Genomic DNA, 17081 nt, shown 5'->3' with positions numbered 1-17081 from the left:
GCACAGTGCATTCTTCCATCACATGTACAGCTGATTCTCAAGATCTTGCACACTAATGAGATGCTATTGAGCCCATACTACTACACTGTCTGAGCCAAGGACTGCATGCTTTCTGGTAAGTTTTGATTACAATACTGGGTGGGGTGAATATATTTTATATGCTGTACATGATTTTTTGTTAGCAAGTAAATAGTAGCTTACAGCCAAGTGTGTTTTAAATCAGTTATAACTTAACAATTTCTGCTAATTAGGTTTTGCTACCATGTGGGTTTTAGCTTGCTTGAGCCTGCTAACTGAAGAGTGTTAATTCATCTGTTTCCATACATGTTTCATTTTAAAACATTTATCCTTACAAAGGAGTTGTTTAATTAATCTAACTGCTTTATTATTTATCTGTACATGGAATTGTATTTGGTTTTTTTAAACTATTTTTTCGTAATCTTTACAGGAAAATGGGCACTATCTGATGTGTGGAGACATCTCACTGCAGCTAATGTAGAAGGAAAAGCTGTGTACATTTGCAAATACTGGGCAAAATCATATGTGAAGAATGCAACAAAGATGCAGAATCATCTGCCAAGTGCAGAAAGTTCCCTCAGCGCTCACAACAAGCAACCTCTGACAAAAGTCCCTCTACTTCTGTTCAAGGTGAAAATTATGAATCAGGCACCTTGTCGATAACAACAGCTCATGGTCCTCCTGGAATCTGAAGTTTTCTTGACTCAATGGAGGAACGTAGTCAGAGAAATGCCGATTAATGTCTTGCTCGAGCTGTGTATCCAACTGGTTCACCTCTGATGCTCACAGGCAATGTGTATTGGAAGAGATTTCTGAATGTTCTTTGCCCAGCATACACCCCTCCAACCAGACATGCTTTATATACTAATTTGCTGGATGCAGAGTTCAACAGAGTTCAAGGGAAGGTCAAGCAAATCATAGAGAATGCAATCATCTCTGATGGCTGGTCGAATATTTGTGGGCAAGTAATAATTAACTACATCATCTCCACCCCTCAACCAGTATTCTACAAGAGCAAAGACACAAGGGACAACAGACACATCGGTCTCTACATTGCAGATGAGCTGAAGGCAGTCATCAATGACCTTGGAACACAGAAGGTATTTGCACTGGTGACAGACAATGCTGCGAACATGAAGGCTGCTTGGTCTAAAGTACAGGAGTCCTACCCTCTAATTGTGTTGCTGTCCTGGGGCTCTGTGGGGTCTGTTTGTGAACAGAGCCCCAGGGCCAGCTTGCTTTAGGGGGCTCTTCTCCGAGGTCATTTCTCTGTAGGTAAGGATTTTGTTATGGAAGGTTTGAGAATCATTTCCTGTTATGTGGTTGTAGAATTTAACGTCTTTCTGGATTTTGATAATTAGAGAGCTGGTTGCCTCACTGCCGGCAACTACTCGGCCTCTGACCCCAAGGCACTACAGAGGGTAGTGCGTACGGCCCAGTACATCACTGGGGCTAAGCTTCCTGCCATCCAGGACCTCTACACCAGGTGGTGTCAGAGAAAGGCCCTAAAATTGTCAAAGACCACAGCCACCCCAGTCATAGGCTGTTCTCTCTGCTACCACATGGCAAGCGGTACCAGAGCGCCAAGTCTAGGACCAAAACGCTTCTCAACAGCTTTTACCCCGAAGCCATAAGACTCCTGAACAGGTAATCAAATGGCTACCCAAACTATTTGTATTGTGTCCCACCACCCAACAACCCCCTCTTTTATGCTGCTGCTACTCTCGGTTTATCATTTATGCAGGCACTTCAACTATACATTCATGTACATATTACCTCAATTAGCCAGACTAACCGGTGCCCCCGCACATTGACTCTATACTGGTACCACCTGTATATAGCCTCGCTACTGTTATTTTCACTGGTTTTTTTCTTTCTTTACTTATCTATTGTTACCTAATACCCTTAAAAAATATATACATATCACTGTTGGTTAGGGCTTGTAAGTAAACATTTCACTGTAAGGTGTACACCTGTTGTATTCGGCTCACGTGACAAATATACTGATTTGATTTGAGTTCTCTCAGACAGCCGTCCATCTCCAGCCCCCCGGGTCTTGTTGGGGGGGTGTTGTTGTGCTGGTCTGTTTTATGGGTTTGTCCTGTCTGGATTGTGTGGACTTGTTCTCTGAGCTCCACCATGTCTCTCTCCAGCTCTGTGAATTTATCCCTCTCAATGATGGAGGAGCAGTGCAGTTGTGGGAGCTGGATGTGTTCAGTGCTGGGGGTGGGGGCGGGGTGACTATCCTCGTCTGCAGAACAGTTTGAAGAGGTGTGATCAGACTATCCTCGTCTGCAGAACAGTTTGAAGAGGTGTGATCAGACTATCCTCGTCTACAGGACAGTTTGAAGAGGTGTGATCAGACTATCCTCGTCTGCAGAACAGTTTGAAGAGGTGTGATCAGACTATCCTCGTCTGCAGGACAGTTTGAAGAGGTGTGATCAGACTATCCTCGTCTGCAGAACAGTTTGAAGAGGTGTGATCAGACTATCCTCGTCTGCAGGACAGTTTGAAGAGGTGTGATCAGACTATCCTCGTCTGCAGAACAGTTTGAAGAGGTGTGATCAGACTATCCTCGTCTGCAGGATAGTTTGAAGAGGTGTGATCAGACTATCCACGTCTGCAGGACAGTTTGAAGAGGTGTGATCAGACTCACTCAGGATGGGGAGTCGTCACAGAGGGAGAGCTGTATCTGCTGTTCTCTCTCTTTGATCCAGTAGAAGTTCCGCTGGAACTGCATGAGGAGACCCTGCACCATTACTGTCCCAGATTTGTACACGTTTATAGAGGATGTTTCAATTTCCTCAATGTCTAGTATTCTGAGTTTCCACCCTGGGCCAAAATCCTCTCTCTTAACATAGGTGTAATGTGCTCTCATAGCACTGTGCTATGCCAGGGGAAGGTCTGTGTGGAAAAGGAAGTTGCTTATGTTCCCCTCTTTGTTGCCATCAGCAAATAGTGTCTCTGGATTGTCCTTGAGGAGCTTCTTTTTGTACTTATTCTGTGCAGGGTTATTTTCAATATCCATGTGGTACTGTATTGTAATGACCTCTGCACAGGGATAAGCCATTGGGGCTTCAAAGACCTCTGTATTTGGGTGGGGCTATGAAACTCTTCTGCCATTGTTAAGCTCAAGAGTTTTCACACTTCTCACTTCACACTTCAGTGCTAATTGACGTTGCAGCCAGGTCAGTTCTGTTCTAGCAGCTTGGTAGCTTAGTAGCCTTATTTATTAAGCTTTATATAACAAAATTACCTAGAGATTATTGTATTTTACTTTTTGGCTTCAGAAGTAGTGTAGGTTCAGACTTAACATTACTCACTCAGTTTTGTGTTGGATAGTATTTACAGGTTCCACTGTGTTTCTTCTGCAGGTTTGTTAGAAGTTTTTTCTTGATAGTCCTTACTAGTATTAGTACATTTAGGTAGTTTTGTCCAAAATCACCCTTTTAGCTATGGAATTTTGATTTGGATTGAAGGTTTTGATGTTGAGGTTAGTATCCTCTAAGTCCTTGCAAAAATATTCAAGTTGATCTACATTTATCCAACTCTAATTCTATCTTTTTGCAGAAGAACTCAGGAACCCATGAGCTCAATACCTCTCTCTTGAAACAGGATGCAGTTTGATTGCCATCTTAAGTGTAGGTCCAATTCAAACATTACCCCCTCGGCCCTCAATTTAGCTCGAGGGAGCGAGTGAAGAACTTTGATTACTTGTGGGGCTGATATGACCCACAATTCAATGCAAACTGTAGTCACGTGTCAAACTCCGGTTGCCGCAAAGTGTCAAATTTTATCAACATGGCAGCATATTCGGCATGTGAGACACAATTATGATACTGTCTTGCAAAACAAATATATAGATGACATTTATTTTAGCGTTGGCAAATGGGAGTGCCGCTCAAATTGGCTTAGTCTCGTAGTGAGGAGCCTATAAAACGTAGCTAGCTTCTTCATAAACATATTTTGGGGAATTCTGAAATGTATTGGAATAAATGACCACGTTATATAATTAGCTAACCAGCTAAGTATTGTAACTCTAGCTATCTACCTGACAAAATGCTAGCTAGCTACGTTAGCTTGCTACATTAATAGCTTTAGGTTGGTGTTTTTTAAGCTCAACTTCAAGATTTCCATCAAGGACGTTGCATCCGATCATCACTCTCCCTCGCTTGGGCAAAGGACATTTAAGGTACACTCGGATGAGATGATGTCTAACATAATTCGAGTGCTGAGGGTTTAGGGCCGAGGGCTGTCTACTTTGCGTTTGGGCTGCTGCCATAGACTTAGCAAAATCAGGTTGCCCCAAGCAGCACTGGAGATATTGAGATGAGCAAGATGCAAGACTTTTGCTCTCACACAATCACACACAATATCTGCGCATGTGCATGGGTTCGCTTCAAACTGTTCACAACGTGGTAGCCAGAGCACCAAAACAGCAGATAAGTTGAGACTCACACTTCAACGCTCTTAGTTGTTGTGAAAATTGTACCCACTATGCTGTTTACTTTCTGCATCTACATATCGCTGAGAAGATAAATTGTATAAATAGGCGTGTTTATCACTTTGTGGTGGTGGTAATTAGTGAAGTCATCCCAGAGAGTTTCATACTGTACCGTCTTTGACGACCCTGCAATCAATATACTGATAGAATTTAGGTAGCCTTGTTCTCAGATTAGCTTTGTTAAAATCCCCAGCTACAATAAATTCAGCCTCAGGATATATGGTTTCCAGATTGCAGTGAAGTTCCTTGATGGCAGTCTTGGTATCCGCTTGCGGGGGAATATACATGACTGTGACAATAACCGAGGAGAGTTCTCTTGGGAGATAATACGGTCGGCATTTGATTGTGTGGAATTCTAGGTCAGGTGAACGAAAGGACTTGAGTTCTTGTATGTTGTTACAATTACACCATGAGTCATTAATCATGAAACATACACCCCCTCCCTTCTACTTACTAGAGAAATGTTTGTTACTGTCGGCGCGATGCACTGAAAATCCCGTTGGCTGTACGGATTCCGACAGCATGTCCCCAGCTAGCCATGTCTCTGTGAAACAGAGTATGTTACAATCCCGAATATCTCTTTGGAAACTCTTGCCCTAATTTTGTCGACTTTGTTAACTAGGGACTAGCCCCACTAGAAGACCGCTCCGGCACCCTCTCCGAAGGATTGGCTTTGGGAAAGTCGTATTCTTGGTCGTAGTGCTGGTTGTCCTGGTAAGTTGATGTCTCTCTGATATCCAATAGTTCTTATCGGCTGTATGTAATAACACTTAAGGTTTTCTGAATTAACAATATAAGAAATAATACATAAAAAACTAAATACTGCACCGTTTCCTAAGGACTTGAGGGAAGCTTCCGGGGAGAGTTCTCTTTTCTTTGTGAAGGGCAGGGCGCCCTGGAATGGGTTTGCCCCAAGAGAGGGGCTCAAGCCCTGGAAAGCGTCTTAGTTCCAGCGGCTTCCTGTGAGCTCTCGCTGGCCCTTGAAAATCCTGGGATAGGGTGTAAATCTCGCGCAGCAGGTCTCCATGGTAAACGGCCTCTGGAATGTTAGAACAATGTAGGTAAAGGTAGTCGGAAAGTCAGATCCGTAACTTCGCGAAAAGGATTGGCTCTAAGGGCTGGGTCAGTCGGGCTGGGGTGCGAAGTGGGACTCAAGCCGCGTCTGGGGGAGCAGTCGCTCAGTCGCCTTCCTCTCGCCACCATTGGAAGTTCGTTTTTTTTTTTGCCCATCTTGCGTGGTCTCGCAAGGGCCTGCGTGTGGGAGTTCGTCGAGGTGGTGTCCATCGGCGGGCCGAAGGCAGACCGGTGGGTGGTTGGGTCAGTTGGCGGTGACTCTGGATGCGCGCTAGCCCCCTTCTCATGGATCTCCCCTCCTACGGGTCTCACCGGCCCTGTTCGTGCTGGGTCTCCGGTGGGACGCATCGGACGGCGCCTAGCAGATGATTTAGAAATGGTGCGGACCAGGGGAATCCGACTGATTAATTAAAACAAAGCATCGTGAAGGCCCGAGGTGGGTGTTGACGCGATGTGATTTCTACCCAGTGCTCTGAATGTCAAAGTGAAGAAATTCAATGAAGCGCGGGTAAACGGTGGGAGTAACAATGACTGTCTTAAGGAGTCCTTAGCCTTAGTAAGGGAGATAACGAGGTAGCCCTCTAGCAGGGCTCTTCCAATCCCTCCCTGTATGTCACATGCTTTCAGGTGTCGTAAAGGACGCAAACCAAACAGGAGTTACCTCGGTACTAGTCCGTACGCAAAGAGAGTCCTGCAGATGGTGACTGCTGTTGATCGTTAATGGAAGGCGGCAGTTGGTCCTGGAATATGGGGCTTTTGGTCAAGCATGAAAATGTGAGGCCGGTTCCACCAGTGATTTGCTGCGGGGCTCTTGGAAACGAATCCTGACCTTGACAGGAAGCCAATCAGAGAATGATGGCTCGAATGCATCCCAGCTTTGGCTGGGAGGGGGGAGTTTAGTCCTGGGAGATGGCTGATGAAGGTGTACTACAGAGCGGCTGTGGTAAAACGCTTAAAGACGCGTCTCCCGTATATTTAGCTAATTCTAAACTGCAAAGGTTTGAATCGAACGCTGGCTTCGACTGGACCCGCTAACAGTGGAGCACTAAATGGAGATGGAATATGCTTAGTGGTTATGGACACTGCCAGGTCTCCGGTCCGCCTGGTTGCGGGACTCTACCCATTCTATGTGGGAGCTCTCCTCAATGCTCCTTGGAACATGTAGTGGAGATGGCATGTGCCTTACCATTAGCTGACACTACCAGGCCTCAGGCTTACCTGAGTGCGGGACATCACACATTGTAGGTGGGGAGGTCTCCTCTACGCTCACTAGACTCGAGGCGGAGACTAAACCCATTTTGATAGGGCATTGCATGGATCTGGATCATACCCTACGAAGTGGGGAGAGGTATCTCCAGCTTGTCTGGGGAGGGAGGCCTACATCTGATGTGGGTAGTACTATCCATGCCCATTGATTTGCTGCGGACCCATAAAACGGACGGAAGAGGCCTAGGTTCACTGAATATTCACACGGATCACTGAATATCAACTTGATGAAATTCAAAGGAGCGTACCCACCTGTCGTGGTCGCACTCAAATCACCCAAGCACATTTGGTGTATGTGCATGGCTGAGGAGCCAATGGTGCGAAGCTACCATCTGTGGGATTATGACTGAATGCTTCTCAGTCAGAATCCCCCCTAAACGTAACGATACCGTAGCGGATCTTCGGTTGGCCCGAGATAACCTGCCTCTTTTGGCAGATGAGTAGAGACGTTTGTGACGGGGTTGGGGTGCACCTGGATGAGTTGCAGCCCCTCTCCTGATGCACACTGCATTTTGTGGGGAACCTGGTGCTAAATCACTTGTAGACGACCAGATTCTGGGTCAGGGATTCGTACATAGCAGAGCAGCTCACTCGCTGCAATCTATTGAAAGTCAGCCCTCGATCCAAGCTTTTGTTGGGGACGGAAGGCGTCTTCCTCTTCCTCCACCAGGTACGGGGCTAGGTGGTGGTCGCCCATCTGCCGGGGCTCGTCCTCTGGTGGGACTGTGAGTCAGGTTGGGATTCGCTGTGGAAGTCAAAGGGTCACCAGGTGCACGAGGAGAAAAAACCAAGCAGAGTCCAAGCAGGGGGTCCGGACACGGGGGCCATGGAGGTTTGAGTGGGGGCGGGTCACCAGGTGCACAGAGCCTGTTTTGAGTTACCAGATGCACGTGGTTCCTGACAGCTTGAATATAGACGTCTTCGTGTCCGGGGAGGATTGCTTAAGTGTGTGTACCCCAGGTTTGCCTGGTGGGCAAAGTTATGGAGATGGCTGAGCCCCTGCCGAGACGCAATGATGCCCAGTGAGAGGGGTGTTGACCAGGTAGGGAGAGTAGGTGTGGAGGCCTGGAGGTCTGTAGTTCCAGGGAGTAATCTATACACTCTCAAGCACAGGGAGAGGGCAAGCAGGCGGGCAGGGAGTGTAGGCATGGAGGCCTGGAGTCAGAGGTCTCCAGGTCAATGGGGGGCTGTCTGGAGGTCAGGAAGGCCCCAGGGAGAAGGCCCAAGTGAATAGGTGTGTGAGTGACACTGTCCTTCAGGGGAGCAGAGCAGGCAATTAATGTAAAATTGTGTGAGATGAAAATGGACAAACAAAAGGGTGTGCCATGTATAAGGCTAGTCAATGGATATTCTGAAAGTAGTTTGAGGGTTGTAGGTCACATGACCAGGGAACTATTGAAATGAAAACCGTGTGAGATGAAAATGGACAAACTAAAGGATGTGCAATATAGAAGGGTACTCGGTGGACATTCTGAACCTTTTCAAAGGTCATTAGGTCACATGGCCAAGGAACTATTGAAATTAGAAAGTTAGAAAAATGTATGTAAAAATGTGTGAGATGAAAATTGACAAACTAAAGGGTGTGCAATGTGTAGGCCCGCTGAGTGTACATTCTGAACCTTGTTTGAGTCCAGTAGGTCACATGTCCAAGGAGCTATTGAAATTAGAAACATTGAAAATTAATGTAAAATTGTGTGAGATTAAAATGGCCAAACAACAGGTTGTGCTACATATAAGGCTACTCAGTGGATATTCTGACAGCAGAAGGAGATTTTGAAATTTTTAATATTTTAAAAATGATCGTAAAATCTCAAGATGCAAATGGACAAACAAAAGGGTGTGCAATGTGTAGGCCCACTGAGTGGACATTATTAAACGTTTTTGAGGTGTGTGGGTCACGTGACCAAGGTGCTTTTGAATTTCAGAAATTTAAATAAGTCATTTAAAATAGTGTGAGATGTAAACTGACAAAAGAAAAGTGTGTGCAAAGTGTGTCTATGCCATCGGGTTAGCTAGAAGCAGTTTTGAAAGTGTTCGGAGTAATGGTTAAAGAGCTATTGAAATGTGAAACATTTGATTGTCACTATGTTGACGGTCCCTAACTGCTGTTGGTGGATGTAAGGAAAACTACAGGTGAATATCCAACCTGAATCTGTCTTTACCTCGGTAATGTCAATGACAATGTGCCTTGATATGTACAGGTTTGCAAGTATGTAAATACTTGATACAATGTTTTAAACACTCTAAAAAGCCTTGTGCGCTTCCTTGTTTCCTTCACTCACCTTTCCACATGGGAAATGCAATGACATGCAAAATCTCTCAACAACATTGAGATATTATTAATGTACTTTTAATACAATAGAAATGATGTATGTATACCATGTAATTAAATATCATGAATCATTGTGCTTGAATTACATTCCTTTTTCAGTGTGAACCCCCTTGGACTTACATGCTTACATGTTTACTGGCAGGTTAAATAGGGGTCAAATTCCATCAGTAAACTCAGTCATCATAGGAAATAATGGATGATAATCTCCTTATGCATTGAATCAAAAATGTACTTCACCCAAACTAAGCTTTTTACCAGTCCTTCCATGTCTTAGTCTCCTCCAGCTAAAGTAGGAGAGGCAGTAAAGGCTTCCATCTGCTGGCTACAGACTCATTGACAGGGCTTTCCTCTACCAGAATGAGGTGTGAAAGGGCATCCAGGCTATGATCCAGGAGGGTACTGTAAAGAGAGAGGAGCTGTTCGTCGTCAGCAAGGTGCTACTTCAAATGTCACACTCATTCATAGCATACTGTGTGTGTGAGAATTGATGGAAGTGATTGTCAAATTGTGAATACTGTTATTCCATAGAATCTTTCAGGTGATGTAGCCTACTTGAGAGTGTTTCCCAGGCTATGTCACCGAATGGCACTCTATTCCCTATAACCCATAGTGCACTACTGTCTGATCTGGCCACAAGTAGTGGCTTATATGGGGAGCCTGGGCCATTGTGGATGCAGCCCCAATCAATCCAGATTGCCATTCCTGTGCTTCTCTCTCCGCCAGCTGTGGTGTACCTTCCATAAGAAGTCTCTGGCTAGAGCAGCCTGTCAGAATACCTTGAGTAACCTTAAACTGGACTATCTAGACCTCGACCTCACCCACGAAAACCAATGGGAATGAATTTTCTTGACATGCATACTGTTTCAACATGTATTTGAAATATCCTCACCACTTCTCTTGTAAAATATTGTAATAAACACTTGAACTGAATAAATTATTATTATTATTTTTGTTCTGATGAAATGCTTGTATTTAAAGCTTATAGTGCATGGCTTGCCTTTACAAATGCATTTTGCTCACACTTTCATTTTTATTTAATTTCTTCAGCCCTTTTTGTCATGCATAATTTAGAAAAACATTTTCACACTGATGAAATGTTGGGGGCGTGATATGCACGGATCATCACTCAATCATTACTTGTTTTGTTGTAGATTAGGGATGAGCTCGTGGACAGCGAGGGATTCACTGTTGCCGTGGAAACCAGATTCCTGGATACCTGGGAGGTGAGAATGACAGGAAGTTAAATTAAGACAATTTCTGGGTAATTTTTTACATCATCACTCACACCCTTTTCCATTTGGGTGTTCTGTCTGTTCAGCGCCTCTCGGGGCATGGAAGAGCTTGTGGATGCAGGGTTAGTAAAAGCCATTGGCATCTCCAATTTCAACAGCCATTGAACTGAATCCATTCTGAACACGCCAGGCCTCAAGAACAAACCTGCCAACAACCAGGTGTTCTTTGCCCTCTCTCCCAGCCCAAAATAGCACTTTGCATTTGTGATCTTTAGAGCATAACAGGTATTCAGAGTTAATCACAGTGTCATTGAGTACATTTACATGCGCAGCAATAATTCAATATTAAACTGATTATGGCAGTATGCAGATTATGCAAAAGTCATGTAAACACTGCTGCTTATCTTAATTGTCAGAAAGGTCAAAATCGAAGTAAGAATACGCCGATTAAAACACCTGGTTTTCTGAGCAATCTTTGGAATGACTAGGACATGTAAACACCTTCATCAGCGTTCCAGCTGTGTATTTGATCTACGCATGTGCTAGCAACAACCCAAGCAAGCCTCCCTCTTTAGCAGGAGTGAAGTGAGGGTTCGGAACAACTGAATGTATGCACCTTAGAATTAGTTTTCACATACAAACTTACAATCCAATATTCTTCCCAAAAATAACAGGGTTACTGTGGTAGAACAATTATATTTTGATTGGCAATTTTCTGCATTTATCAGAGTAGCCTAATTTTCAGATGTTTCAGGATTATTAGGGAAATATGTCTCCTTGCAAAGAATGTCAACTTTTCAATCCATCTATTATATTAATCTGATTATCCACAATAATCGCATTAGTGTGTGCATGTAACCATACTATAACTTATGTAGTAGGCTGCCTCCCGAGTGGCGCAGCGTCACTACAGACCCGGGTTCGATCCCATGGGAATTCGAGAAACCCATGAGGCGGCGCACAATTGGCCCAGTGTCGTCCAGGTTAGGGGAGGGCGACTCCTTGTGGCGGATGCATGCACGCTGACTTAGGTGGCCAGTTGTACAGTGGTTCCTCCGACACATTGGTGCAGCTGGCTTCCGGCTTAAGCGAGCAGTGTTTCAAGAAGCAGTGCGGTTTGGCAGGGTCGTGTTTCGTAAGGACGCATGGCTCTTGATCTTCGCCTCTCCCAGGTCAATATGGGAGTTACACCTGTGACCATCGTTACGCGCATCAGCGCATTATGACACTCACCTGGACTCCATCACCTTCTTGATTACCTGCCCTATATATGCCACCCACTTTGGTTCCTTCCTGAGGCGTCATTGTTTCTGTTTCAGTTTCATGGTTGTGCGTTGTTGTTTCGTTTTTTGATTACATCACTCACTCCCTGAACTTGCTTCCCGACTCTCAGTGCACATCGTTACACCCTGTCTGCTCTGACCAGATTGAGTGCCACCCATATCTGTCCCAGCAAAAGCTGATCAACTATTGTCACTCCCAAGGCATCACTGTCACAGCATACAGCCCCCTGGGGTTACCTACCAAGCCATGGTAAACAACACACGGATAGACACAGTACAGACACATGGAGGGAAATGTTACACACACACACACACATTATTCGTAAGTTTCTACGGTAACTGTCTGATCTGATGTTCTTGTATTAGTGTCAAACCAGACAACCCCTGTTTATTTCAAGACCCAAACATCAAGGACATAACTGATACACTGGCCAGGCGCCGACTGAGATGGCCGCCTCGCTTCGCGTTCCTAGGAAACTATGCAGTTTTTTGTTTTTTTACGTGTTATTTCTTACATTAGTACCCCAGGTCATCTTAGGTTTCATTACATACAGTCGAGAAGAACTACTGAATATAAGATCAGCGCCAACTCACCATCAGTATGACCAAGAATATGTTTTCCGCGACGCGGATCCGGTGTTCTGCCTTACAAACAGGACAACGGAATGGATCGCATGCAGCGACCCAAGGAAACGACTCCGAAAAAGAGGGAAACGAGGCGGTGTTCTGGTCAGACTCCGAAAAAGGGCACATCGCGCACCACTCCCCAGCATTCTTCTTGCCAATGTCCAGTCTCTTGACAACAAGGTTGACGAAATCCGAGCAAGAGTAGCATTCCAGAGGGACATCAGAGACTGCAACGTTCTCTGCTTCACAGAAACATGGTTTACTGGGAAGACGCTATCCGAGGCGGTGCAGCCAACGGGTTTCTCCACGCATCGCGCAGACAGAAACAAACATCTTTCTGGTAAGAAGAGTGGCGGGGGCGTATGCCTCATGACTAACGAGACATGGTGTGATGAAGGAAACATACAGGAACTCAAATCCTTCTGTTCACCTGATTTAGAATTCCTCACAATCAAATGTAGACCGCATTATCTTCCAAGAGAATTCTCCTCGATTATAATCACAGCCGTATATATCCCCCAAGCAGACACATCGATGGCTCTGAACGAACTTTATTTAACTCTTTGCAAACTGGAAACCATTTATCCGGAGGCTGCATTCATTGTAGCTGGGGATTTTAACAAAGCTAATCTGAAAACAAGACTCCCTAAATTTTACCAGCATATCGATTGCGCAACCAGGGGTGGTAAAACCTTGGATCATTGTTACTCTAACTTCCGCGACGCATATAAGGCCCTGCCCCGCCCCCTTTCGGAAAAGCTGACCACGACTCCATTTTGCTGATCCCTGCCTACAGGCAGAAACTAAAACAAGAGGCTCCCACGCTGAGGTCTGTCCAACGCTGGTCAGACCAAGCTGACTCCACACTCCAAGACTGCTTCCATCACGTGGACTGGGACATGTTTCGTATTGCGTCAGATGGAAATATTGACGAATACGCTGATTCGGTGTGCGAGTTCATTAGAACGTGCGTCGAAGATGTCGTTCCCATAGCAACGATAAAAACATTCCCAAACCAGAAACCGTGGATTGATGGCAGCATTCGCGTGAAACTGAAAGCGCGAACCACTGCTTTTAATCAGGGCAAGGTGTCTGGTAACATGTCCGAATATAAACAATGCAGCTATTCCCTCCGCAAGGCTATTAAACAAGCTAAGCGTCAGTACAGAGACAAAGTGGAATCTCAATTCAATGGCTCAGACACAAGAGGCATGTGGCAGGGTCTACAGTCAATCACGGACTACAAGAAGAAACCCAGCCCAGTCACGGACCAGGATGTCTTGCTCCCAGGCAGACTAAATAACTTTTTGCCCGCTTTGAGGACAATACAGTGCCACTGACACGGCCTGCAACGAAAACATGCGGTCTCTCCTTCACTGCAGCCGAGGTGAGTAAGACATTTAAACGTGTTAACCCTCGCAAGGCTGCAGGCCCAGACGGCATCCCCAGCCGCGCCCTCAGAGCATGCGCAGACCAGCTGGCCGGTGTGTTTACGGACATATTCAATCAATCCCTATACCAGTCTGCTGTTCCCACATGCTTCAAGAGGGCCACCATTGTTCCTGTTCCCAAGAAAGCTAAGGTAACTGAGCTAAACGACTACCGCCCGTAGCACTCACTTCCGTCATCATGAAGTGCTTTGAGAGACTAGTCAAGGACCATATCACCTCCACCCTACCTGACACCCTAGACCCACTCCAATTTGCTTACCGCCCAAATAGGTCCACAGACGATGCAATCTCAACCACACTGCACACTGCCCTAACCCACCTGGACAAGAGGAATACCTATGTGAGAATGCTGTTCATCGACTACAGCTCGGCATTCAATACCATAGTACCCTCCAAGCTCGTCATCAAGCTCGAGACCCTGGGTCTCGACCCCGCCCTGTGCAACTGGGTACTGGACTTCCTGACGGGCCGCCCACAGGTGGTGAGGGTAGGCAACAACATCTCCTCCCCGCTGATCCTCAACACGGGGCCCCACAAGGGTGCGTTCTGAGCCCTCTCCTGTACTCCGTGTTCACCCACGACTGCGTGGCCATGCACGCCTCCAACTCAATCATCAAGTTTGCGGACGACACAACAGTGGTAGGCTTGATTACCAACAACGACGAGACGGCCTACAGGGAGGAGGTGAGGGCCCTCGGAGTGTGGTGTCAGGAAAATAACCTCACACTCAACGTCAACAAAACTAAGGAGATGATTGTGGACTTCAGGAAACAGCAGAGGGAACACCCCTATCCACATCGATGGATCAGTAGTGGAGAGGGTAGCAAGTTTTAAGTTCCTCGGCATACACATCACAGACAAACTGAATTGGTCCACTCACACTGACAGCGTCGTGAAGAAGGCGCAGCAGCGCCTCTTCAACCTCAGGAGGCTGAAGAAATTCGGCTTGTCACCAAAAGCACTCACAAACTTCTACAGATGCACAATCGAGAGCATCCTGGCGGGCTGTATCACCGCCTGGTACGGCAACTGCTCCGCCCTCAACCGTAAGGCTCTCCAGAGGGTAGTGAGGTCTGCACAACGCATCACCGGGGGCAAACTACCTGCCCTCCAGGACACCTACACCACCCGATGTTACAGGAAGGCCATAAAGATCATCAAGGACATCAACCACCCGAACCACTGCCTGTTCACCCCGCTATCATCCAGAAGGCGAGGTCAGTACAGGTGCATCAAAGCTGGGACCGAGAGACTGAAAAACAGCTTCTATCTCAAGGCCATCAGACTGTTAAACAGCAATCACTAACATTGAGTGGCTGCTGCCAACACACTGTCATTGACACTGACCCAACTCCAGCCACTTTAATAATGGGAATTGATGGGAAATGATGTAAATATATCACTAGCCACTTTAAACAACGCTACCTTATATAATGTTACTTACCCTACACTATTCATCTCATATGCATATGTATATACTGTACTCTAGATCATCGACTGCATTCTTATGTCACTAGCCACTTTAACTATGCCACTTTGTTTACTTTGTCTACATACTCATCTCATATGTATATACTGTACTCGATACCATCTACTGTATGCTGCTCTGTACCATCACTCATTCATATATCCTTATGTACATATTCCTTATCCCCTTACACTGTGTATAAGACAGTAGTTTTGGAATTGTTAGTTAGATTACTTGTTGGTTATCACTGCATTGTCGGAACTAGAAGCACAAGCATTTCGCTACACTCGCATTAACATCTGCTAACCATGTGTATGTGACAAATAAAATTTGATTTGATTTGATTTTGATTTGATAAGCACCAGAGGACTATATCTCAGGTAAAAGTGAGAGCCACAGTAACATAGTCTAACTGTTAGCTACATAGAGAAAATGGGTAAAGGGTCTATGGACCTCGCTCTGTGTTATCCCTTAATCTCATCATGGGCCCATCCTATTAGGTGCTGCTTCGTTTTCTGGTCCAAAGGGAAGTGTGTGTAATTCCAAAATCAACCACGCCCCAACACATGTACCTGGACAACCTCCAGGTACATTAGAATGATTGGGCGAGTTCGTTTTGCGTCGCCTGGTGCCCGGTTGGGTGGAGTTTGTGCATTTAAGACCATTCCATTGGTCCTGATGTGAAATCTCCACCTACCCACGGCACAGGATGATGCAAAAGGAACTCGCCCATTGTGAGAGAATGCAAAGACATGAAAGATGATGTTTACAGTAATATTCGGGAACTTTTTTTCAATGGTGATGCAGTTTTCCCTCTGTTTTCAAAGACTGTAGATGTTGGTTTTCATTCCAGGTGTTTGACTTTGAACTGAGCAAAGAGGACATAAGGACCATGTTATCACTGAACAGGAACTACAGTTTTTCCTCTGCTCTCATACGTAATTATAGTGCCAATCACCTCTGTCAAACGTGATCATACATCCGTTTTTAAAGCCTCAACTGATCTTCGCTATCTCTGTGTGACTGTCCTCCGCTGTTTGCTTCCCATAGGGGGCTGAAGCACAAAGACTGCCCCTTCAGTGATGAATTTTAAGAGGCAGGTATACCCGCCATTGAAGTCTCCAGCTTCACTCCATTACAGATCACATTCTACCTCATCTTAATATGGATGGAGGGCCCTCCCCTGTGCTGTCAATCATATTGAATTATTTATATTCATTATAATCACAAGAACAATATCTAGTACATAAATTGTATGCATAACATGTTGCAGAAAACATTTATATAGCCTGGCCTATAATTTAAGATTCTCAAAGATTGTTGTTATTGTCACCGTTGTTCTCATTTCATTGTCTCATAGCTAATTTAACACTAAATATTTAATGAACACAGATTAGTATTTGTGAGAATAAAACAGAAACATTCTCACTCAGTAAATCTGAGTTGCTTATTGTGGTCGGTCTTCCATCTGAAACCGTTGCTGAGCCATAAGATGGACCGCAAAATGATCACGTTGAACACGTCCCAGTGTTCCAATGCACCAATATAGCGCCTCTTCCCCTTCAGGAGGCTGAAAAGATTTGGCATGGGCCCTCGGATCTTCAAAACGTTCTACAGCTGCAACAACGAGTATCTTGACTGGCTGCATCACAGCTTGGTATGGAAAATGCATTGCCCTTGAGGACAGCTCAGTAAATCACTGGGGCCAATCTCCCTGCCATCCAGGACCTCTATATCAGGCGGTGTCAGAGGAAGGGCCGAAAAATTGCCAAGACTCCAGCCACCCAAGCCATAGACTGTCCACTCTGCTACTGTCCGGCAAACGG

General features: G+C 45.5%; 1 pseudogene; it reads left to right on the top strand.

Moving 5' to 3' along the window:
* The first annotated feature begins 5422 nt into the window (after positions 1 to 5422).
* On the top strand, positions 5423 to 16313 carry LOC115134835 (aldo-keto reductase family 1 member B1-like; annotated as a pseudogene).
* The last annotated feature ends 768 nt before the right edge of the window (positions 16314 to 17081 follow it).

Source organism: Oncorhynchus nerka, linkage group LG9a (assembly GCF_034236695.1).
Source record: "Oncorhynchus nerka isolate Pitt River linkage group LG9a, Oner_Uvic_2.0, whole genome shotgun sequence".
In the NCBI taxonomy this organism is placed as follows: domain Eukaryota; kingdom Metazoa; phylum Chordata; class Actinopteri; order Salmoniformes; family Salmonidae; genus Oncorhynchus; species Oncorhynchus nerka.
Note: the sequence above shows the minus strand (reverse complement) of the source record. Positions and strands in the feature narration are given on the sequence as shown.